Source organism: Pezoporus occidentalis, unplaced genomic scaffold, assembly GCF_034315485.1.
Source record: "Pezoporus occidentalis ecotype Australia unplaced genomic scaffold, CSIRO_AGI_Poc_V1 ctg164, whole genome shotgun sequence".
Lineage (NCBI taxonomy): Eukaryota > Metazoa > Chordata > Aves > Psittaciformes > Psittacidae > Pezoporus > Pezoporus occidentalis.
The window spans coordinates 338,269-347,736 of NW_026913466.1; the positions used below are offsets into that span (position 1 = coordinate 338,269).

General features: G+C 41.2%; 1 long non-coding RNA gene across 1 annotated transcript; it reads left to right on the forward strand.

Annotated features, from left to right (window-relative positions):
* The first annotated feature begins 416 nt into the window (after positions 1-416).
* Positions 417-6,450, forward strand: LOC134160797 (uncharacterized). Its single transcript, XR_009963691.1, has 3 exons — positions 417-529; positions 633-3,698; positions 5,407-6,450. It is a non-coding gene; the product is annotated as an uncharacterized LOC134160797 (long non-coding RNA).
* The last annotated feature ends 3,018 nt before the right edge of the window (positions 6,451-9,468 follow it).

The following is a 9,468-nucleotide window of genomic DNA, read 5'->3' on the forward strand; positions in this document are numbered from 1 at the left end:
ATGTCTGACAATGCCACAAATACAATCTATAAACAGGAACATTTAGAGCCTAACTATTCACTAAGAAGCAAATTCCTTGCTTCTTCCCTTTTAGGGTCAGGATTCAATTACACAAAAATATGCAGACTTAAGGACTGCATGTAAGATTAAGATAACTGGTATTTCATGGTAAATGATTAAATTAGCTGACACAGTTTTATCCTGAACTTTGCCATTAAAAGTGACATTTTTGTGCCACGCACACTGTAGGCTGCTGGTAATCTAAACTGCCTTTCTTCTTTCAAAGACTTTAAATAGCTGAAGAACTCTTGTTCTTTACTCTATTTGCAAATGTGTGGAGAATATATCCACATCGTAACAAGAGGAACTAAGCACAGGGCTTTTTTTCCCCCCTCTTTTTCCCTATTATACAAATACCTTAAGAAAACAGCAAGGAAATTCCAAGTGCCCAGATTCAGCTCTGCAACATGCCCTGTAATCAAGTCATTTATGTGACCCCATAGAGATGAGACATGCTGTCCTCCTCATGGTGAGTAAAAACAGAGAAATGACAGAGGCCTTTCACTAAAAGTTTAATTATTCCTAGTATACAATTGTAAACCACTCTATGTTTTATTCCTCTTTGCTTTCAGGCTTGCTTTGTTATGATGGAAGGGAGTTATGGGAATAATTTTGACAGAGAACAGAATGAGGACTGGAGGGCTGAAATGTCAGAGCTGGTGGTTGTAGTCACTACCTTTCAGTTAAGCTAGCTGGGAAGGATCAACTCAGCTCCTCTGTGAAGCTCCTCGTCCTTCAAAGCAAAGTGCTGCACATGTCACTGCACAGAGCAAGGCAAGGCCTGTTTGATGAGACACCCAAACTATGAGAGAAGCTTATCTTCTAAGTATTGCACTAAAAGACCACCAGAGCTGGGTGGGAAGAAAAGCCATAGAAGCACTGCAGGAATGAAGAAAGGTGGCATGACACGCAGGCAGTGCATCCCTGGGAGAGGCCACGGAAGACTCTGGCTGGAAAAGGGCACACAGGCAATGGGAGATAAAATTCTTCAATTCTTCTTGTGGTTTGACTTGTACTGTGGTCAGAAAAATGGATCTTTGTCCATAAAGTTCAAAAGAAGTAGCTCTAACAATACAAAAACACACGGACCACAATACTGGTCCAGAACAGTGGTCCAGCATGTCCAGTCTTTCCTTATGCAAGATTTCTCATTTGAAAATGATGCAATAGAAATTACAATTATTATAATAGAATAATTTATGTGAATCACAGAATGGTTGGGACACTTAATTCTCCACTCTCAGGCTCTGAAAGTTGGAGCTTCATGAAGAAGTCATGCATGCATTATATCATACTTCTTTCTGGGCAACGGCTCAAAGGTAAAAAAAGTCTCCAAACACTGACTACACAATTTGGAGGGGTAAAGATAAGTCTCTATACTTCAGCTTTTAGTAACCAAGGGCTCTGCTGAAACAGGAAGCTCTACAGACACCAAAGAAATTGGGCGTTTATTCCAGCAGAGAATTTGACCCTTTATTCTTAGTGCAGACTTATCAGAGGTGTGCGCATAACAGGAATGCTATGGCAAAGTTTCTGGATTCCTTGTTAACCATAAAGAGTTGAGCAAGACTTTGGACTCTTTCTCACATCTTGGATCTTCTATCAGTTCTAATAAAGAAGAAGAAACACAGCTTTTCTCACAGCACCTTCCCCATGAGTTAAAGACTGCAGTTATACCATATTCACACAGTCACACCACTATCATAAAAGGATGCCTTTCAGTGGAAAGAGTTTCATTGTTCAAGAACTCGTGCAAATGCTGAACAATGAAACTCAATCTGATTATCAGAAAATCAAACCTGACCACCTCACAAACTGTGTTATTCAATTAAAACTTCTCAGCTCTCCTACATCATTTCTTGGCTTTTACACATTGTGCAAAAGACAGAGCTACTTTTATATCTCTTTGTACATTTTAAACTTTGAAAACCTTTCAGAGCAGAGGTTATATGAATCATCTAGCTTTTCCAATTCCAAAATGTTTCACTGATCATTCATTATTAACTGAGTAAAATGAAGATAGCTGTGATAAATTTTGATCTCTCTCAAAGTAGCAGAAAGGATATGAAAACATCTTGCTCATAGTACTAACTTTTAGATGACATATGAGGGTACAACCCCGTTTTTTTTTCCACTGTCACATACAACAAGGCTCTTAATAACCCAATCACTTGTTATTACATTATTCCCCTTCCTAGGAACTATTTCAGCCCGGTCTGCCATTTAGCAGAAATGGATTCAAACAACATAACCATGATAGGACTGGTTGCTGGTGACAGGAAGCCTGTCCATGTCAGAGATTAGGAGCCTAACTAATGTCTAGGGTTTTTCCTAGTTCATGTATGTTCTCTAAACATACATACATACATGTCTTGATTTGAATGCTCTGGGAAGAGAATAAGAAGTCTGTGACTGCTCTTAGATCTGGGAGTGATGTTTTCCAACACATCTCAGTAACTGGTGCTCTTTTACTAAATATACTGCAGTATTTAGTGTACTAACTGTACACAAAACCTGAAAATACCAGGAGAAAACAGTCCTTTTCAGGCAGCTCAACACAGGAACGAAACACAACCTAGAGAGGAACCATACTAACCCAGGAATAAAGATGGAACTGGCTCATCTCAGTGAGTCAAGATCCTGGATACATCTTGCTCCTCGTCCTTCGGCTGTCCAGAGAGATGGACTACACTGAAGTTAGAGGGGCTGTTTGAGATGCACTCCACAACTATTTGTTGTGAAAAGCCATTATACTATTTTACTCATTTAAACTGCTTTCAGTCTCACCATAGTCCCTCCCAGCTTGGCTTCTCCAGGGTCAGGCCTATGTGTAAGGGAAGCAGATGGGGACAAGAGCTGTGCAAAGCTGGTCATGGGCTTAAGAAAGGCTTGATTCTGTACCAATAAAATCAAGGGGAGTATGGCTCCTGTTTGCAATGGGAGGTGGATCAAAGCTTTACGCCAGCTGTTCCCTGCTGGGTAGGGATAATCCCTTTGAAACAAAATATTTAACTTGTTCTCACTCTGTTGTAAGAAGGCTTCCCATGATAATGCTTTCATGAGAATCAATAGGTGTGTCCCATTTTTGCTTCCAAATACCCCTGTTCCTGTAGGATGTATTTGCTCATCCTAAATTTAACACAAAAACTCCCAACAAACCCAAACAAAAAGGGTTTCCCAAAGAGAGGATTCTGCTATTAACCATGTGGGTTTACAGAAAACACCACAGCAATGAGTTACAGGGTGGATCATCTGCTCATTCTGCTGGCCATGACAGGACCTCTTGCTGTTTCCTCAGCAAGAAGATGCAATAAAGGGGCAGGTTTATTCAAACAGCTATAACTGAGGTGGGATCCCATGGTCAGAAATAAAAAGCTGAGGTCTCAGCAGGCAAATAAGATGATAGAAAACATAACTTGTCAACAGTCATGAAGGGAGTAATGAAGAACAGAGCGTGGGAACAGCATTAGAAAGACAGGAGCTATGGGAGGACAGGATTAACAGTAAGATATGTGTCCTGCAGTCTGGATCCAAGCATAGCATTTAGTCTCACTTGCTGTTCCTGTGTTTTGGTTTTATGTTTTGTAGGGTAAATGAGGTTCTGAAAGATAGCTGAAGCTGCCCAGGATGCTCTACAGGTCAGCAGCACACTGTGGCTACTTCTAGTCCCTGCAAGTTAGGTTCAAAACCAGTCAAGTTCAAAACCAGTGTGAAAGTTGGGCCCGTTTACAGCAGCTTTCAGTCCAGTTCACTCCCTCTTGCCCCTCTGGCTGAGCTCCATTTGGCTAACAGACCTGGAACATAAAGTCTGCTCAGTTTTATAAAGCTATTATTTAATTTAAAAAGTCTCCTCCATTGCATTCTAATGAGATTTCCATAAAATACTGAGTCCTTCACATCCTCTTGGGAAATTCTGTTTACTCCATAAACAAGGATACTTTTGAAAAGCTCTAGAAGACTTCAAGGGAGGAAACTTCCAGAGACGTTGCTGCTTGGTCTAGCAGCCGGGAAGTGAGCTTTCTATAGAGTTACATCCCCCAGAAGCAGGAATGTATGGAATCATTTGAGCTTAAGAGGCTGTGTCATCTTTATAGAAGGGAAGGAGAGACTGAGAGATGCAGTGACAGAGCCGGGAGCTGCATCTGGCTGGCTGTTCCACGGAGCATTCTCCTTATAGATTTTTATGGTTCTTTTAGCCCTAATATTAAACATTTGACCTTTTTGTCAAACACTATTTTGGATTTTTAGGTTGGATGATTAGTTACTAAACATACCATCTGTAGTAAACAGGAAACTGTAGTCTGATGCTTCAGTTTCAGACCTTTCAGGTATTGCTCCCTTGGCATTTCACATTAGAATGCTGAGCTCTCCTATAAGTCACTTGGTAAGCAAGAAGTGCATAGCATTTTCACACAAGGCACAGGGATTCCTGAGGTAGCACTACTGAGAACAGGGATTTCTCCTTTCCCTTGCCCTGCTAAACTGGTAGCTTTAAGGAGAATGCTGTAAGCATTATGAAGCCAAGTGTAAGCAGGAGCCAGCTCCTGCCAAACAATACAACTTAGTTTACTGCCTACAAATAAGTGCATTTACCTTTTAAAGTTCTGTAAAGCAGCATTTTGCAAATGACTGCCCTGTGCCTCTCTCCCCAGTGAACTCTTCCATTCATACTTTCCCCTCGTTTCCCCTGTAAGCAGAGTACAGTGTTGGAAGCAGAATTAATCATTTGCTTTTCCACTCCTCCCTCCCAGCACCTTTGTACCCCCGTTTAGGAAACAAATGCTGTAAACCTAACCCCTCCCTCCCATAAATCCCACCTCAAATATTTGGATTTAAAGGTATGTCGTTACAGACAGCATGACCCTGAACTTGTGAATATTTCTAATAGTTCTGGAAGACAAAAAAAGATCCAAATTCTTCCTGGAACTTGAAATGGTTTTAAGGAACAGAGCAAAAAGCTAGTACAGAAACATCTATCACCCTTAAGAGGACAAACTGCAGAAGAAAAAAAAAGAGCCTTATTAGTAAACCACAGTGTTTAGCATATTTAGAAGAGGACCCCATGAAGTCCATGGAACATACTTATAGTATACTAATTCAGCTTGAACATAGAGAGGTTTGAGATTTGGGTAACTGACTCCTGACTCCTGGTAAGTGACAGAACTGCTTTATTTTTCAGCGGACTGGATCTGGTTCTGATCTCAGTCCTGAAATATAAGACTGGTACAGCTTCAGTCACTTCAGGAGAATCATTCCTGTCTGATACTAAGGTTACAGCTGCCCTATTAGATTTAATAAAACCAGCTGCTCTAAATCCTAGCATAAATTTCCTCTTTGTTATTACAGGATGGTACTTGTTATCCAAGCAAAACCCGAGGACTCGGCTGTTCACATGAGCAGTGGATGACCAGACCAGACTTCAGGATGGGCCTCAAATTCGCAGAGCTGTAATTCTATTTTCTTTGATTATACACTAGTGTGCTGGAGGCAGCCTACGCTCAAAGCAGATAACCCTACTCTTTGCCATCTTAGCAATTAAAACAGGTGTGTTTGAGAATGACAAGAACTAGGAAAAAACATTTAAAAGCCCAGCCCTTCTAAAAATCACAGTGTCCAAACGGTTAATGAACAGTGAATTTCAGCTAGGAGCACCACCATGCTCCTCCAACTGCTGTACGCTTTTGACTTTAATAATAATAAGAAAAAGATATTACTTACGCTGGAGACACTCCGCTGCAGTTAAAGCATGGTTATTTAGCAAACAATTACTTCCAAAATAAACTGTTGAAAACCTGCTGTGCTCCAGCACCTGCCAAATTGAGTTCCTCCCATCTCCCCTCTTTCCAGATGCCCTCGGTGTTGCTTACTTTACCTCTTGGCACACACCGTTGCAGTGACATGTGATGAGGTGAGACTTAGGGCAGTTCCTAGTCATTGCTTCCAGAACTGGAAAGAGCTGGGACTCCTCCACAGTCCTGAACAACAGCAACCTGCAGTGGAGGAGCTGCAGCAGCTGAGAATTTGCTCCCCAGGCATCACACAGATACTTGCTGATTTCAGAAAGTCGCAGAACAAGCCTGGTTGCAGGCATGGCAATCCTACCTGTTAGGTGCTTCATTACAGAAATGTGTGTTGGAAGACTTGGACGTTCATTCCTTGATTACAAGATGTGTCTCTACAGCACAGGGCAACACTGAGAAAGCTTTTCTGGCCTGATCACATGAACCAGCACATTCCTGTTTAACCTAGTGCTGTGCTCCCCACCTGCTTCAGCTACCTTTATACCTCAAATAAGTTTACATGTGCCCTATCTGGAGGTCTAACCTTCAGAAATCTATAGGCAAAGTGGTAATTGATTCAAGTGCTCTTTATACACATATCTTGACTTAAGTATAGGCAGTCTTTGGCCATTTTCAGCTCCCATATAAGCCCAAGAAGTAAGATCACTATCAATGGATATCTGGGTCCATTGTTTTTTATTACATTACCAAACCTTCTTGCTAAAGAAAAAGAATTCTAATTCTGTGTCACTGCAGTATTGCCTTGACCCTTGAAGTCCATGGAGCTCTTCCAGGACTACATGAGTGCAGAGCAGAGCAAGAATGTTAAAACAGTTAGGATGCTGGTGCTTAAAAGAGAGAGGTGTATTTAGTATAATGCTCTGGACTGAAGATAAAAGAGCAGTATATACATAAGGCAGTTTCAAACCATGATAAAATTTGCCATCTTACCCACTTATGTCCTTATGTTTCTAGTCTGTATGGCTTATCAGAGGACTTCTGGAGTAGCATTTCATGTGCATTAATTCCACTAGCTATATCCATGAAAAGCCACTTCTAAATCACTGCTACATCAGTGAGATTTTCCCAAATAGGTAGAAATGAAATAATGGAAGTTAAACACAAAGTCCATAGCAGGAAGTCAGTAGCAGAGCTACAAAGAGTATGCCAAGGGTCCTGGCACCTAAATGCAGCAGGCCATACCTTGACAACTCCTCCAGCTGAAAACTACTCCAGTTATTTAGCTGTCAATTACAAAGCAGGACATAAAGGTTTTCTCAGCAGTTAGTGGACATTAGACAGTTATCTGTAGAAAATCATGTAATTCATTCTCAGAATTGAATTAGGAAACAACTGGATTTCCCAAGTACTCCAAAGCATACCATGACCACTCTCCCCCTTCTTTTAGTTGAAGGACTGTGTTTCTCAGCACACCCAACAACACCAACTGACTCCCACATGTACCTCAATACCAAAATCTCTCTCCTGACAGCAAGGGAACTATTCCACATTTACAACTGCCTCCAAGGAGAAATCAAAATCCAGATTCCATCTCTAGAAGACCATTTCCCAGTTACACCATTTCAACTTTTGTTCTCATACTGCATGGTTTTCAAGCACAATTTATCAATTGTGATGTATTTTACAACCTCCCATAGTCAATCAGGCTTGTAGATGTTTGCCCTCCTCAGTATTTCCCACACAGTTTAAATGGTTTTAGTTGGTATGGAATAAACACACAGAGATACCTGATATAAATCATAATGGCCTTTGGCCAAGACACAGGTTTAGCTGTGGGCCTGTTCTCCTATGGCTAACCACCTTTTTTCCATTACATCTAGCAGAAAGGATAACACAGGCTACATTTGGAGCAGCAGTTTCCTTATAAATCAGGCTAAAACACAGGGGCTTCGTTTCCTCAACTAGGATCTTCAGGTCTGCACTGCAACCAGGCATGTCCCAGGCACCATCTGCCTGTCTGTGCAAATGTCAGCACAGTCACTCCACTATAGCCAGGATGCCTTGAGAAAACAGTCATGCTCAGAAGGTCTAATCTCCTTGGTCACAAATTCTTAATGATAATTATAATGGGTCCGTAGCTCCAAGAAATGAGAACATACATATATAAGGACAGAAAATCAACACATGGGAAGTGTAAGGTGTTATAAATATAGTTGCTGGCATTAACACAGTGTGCTGTATTCTGAAAAGCAAAGCATAGCAAATATGTCTCTTTAAAACACAAAAGCAAAAACTTTGCCTTTACACATTGATGTTTCTAAGCTATTTATGCTCAGGCCAGCTCCTGTCAGCTTGTCACAAGCTGTGCATTTTCATTGCAATCTACTGCCCAGCATCACTGCAGCTCAGCTGGCATTTATGTTATGAGAAAACAAGATGGATTTCACTAATTTGCTTCACTCCTACCCCCCATCAATTCCTGTACAAAGAACCCCCTTTAACTTTGGAACGTTGGTGGGATGGTAGTGGTGGGCCAAGAACGTGCCACTCATCCAGCTCCTCCTCTTGCTTAGGCACCTGTCAGCCCCTGTATTTTTGGTGTAAGATGCATCATTTCTCAGGCTGGAACATCTTACGGGAATGGTTTCTGTCTTGTCCACCAAATACCACAGCAAGGAAGGGAGAAATGTCAGACAGATGTACTAACAGAGCTCTGCTTTGAAACATCTTCCAGTGGTGCATGTGGGGCCTCCAGGACACCTTCCCTGTGGTAACGTTGAAATGGCTGAGGAAGGTGAGCTAACCAGATTCTAGAGTGCTTATTTTACTTCTATTATTACAGCTGAGGCATGCGACAAGCATATATAGTCATTTCAGTGTGGTTCTCTCATCACTGATGACAGAGAAGAAAGAATGCAAAACCTGAACAAACCAATGATATGTTTTTTAAATAAGAAGCAAAGACTTTTCAAGACTAGATACCATATAATTCACTATTAGCAGATCTGTATACCAACCAAAGATGTATACCAACAATGCATTCTCAATGAATGCCTGGGCATTTAAGCTAAAGCTTGTTTGGCACAGTGCAGGTTAGAGCTCCAGATGGATGTAAGCCTGGGGGGGAAAGACATGTCTGCCTACAGAATAATTGTTAATACTGAAGTGAGATTTTGTATCTTCTCCCCCATCCTGCATCTCTATCAATGGGTTCTACCCTCCTTTTTTCACACTGGGGTCACATTGCTTCACCTGTTACTTCCACTGGATGACTAAACCAACTAAGCAATTACCTATTTGTCCCCCTACATATACATTTGTTCTTCCAGTTAATAGGCAGATTATAGGTAATGAATAGTGAGGTTAGCAATTTTACAGGAAAGGTGGGAAATTCCTGTCATGACATGGTTACATGACTCCATACAGACCTATATACATACACAGACATTCTTTAATACAGTATTTTAACTTAATATTGATAATTCTCCCTGTGCTTTGACACTTCACCTGAGTCAGACCAGAGTCCAGACATGATGTCTGCTTCCTGTTTGCTGTTACACATTGCTGCTGTGGCAAAATGGCTGACAAGGGAGAAGAAAGCCTTTGAAGTATTCTGATAATCTCTGTCAAGAAGATCCCAGAAGCACGGATAAATGATTCTTCTTTA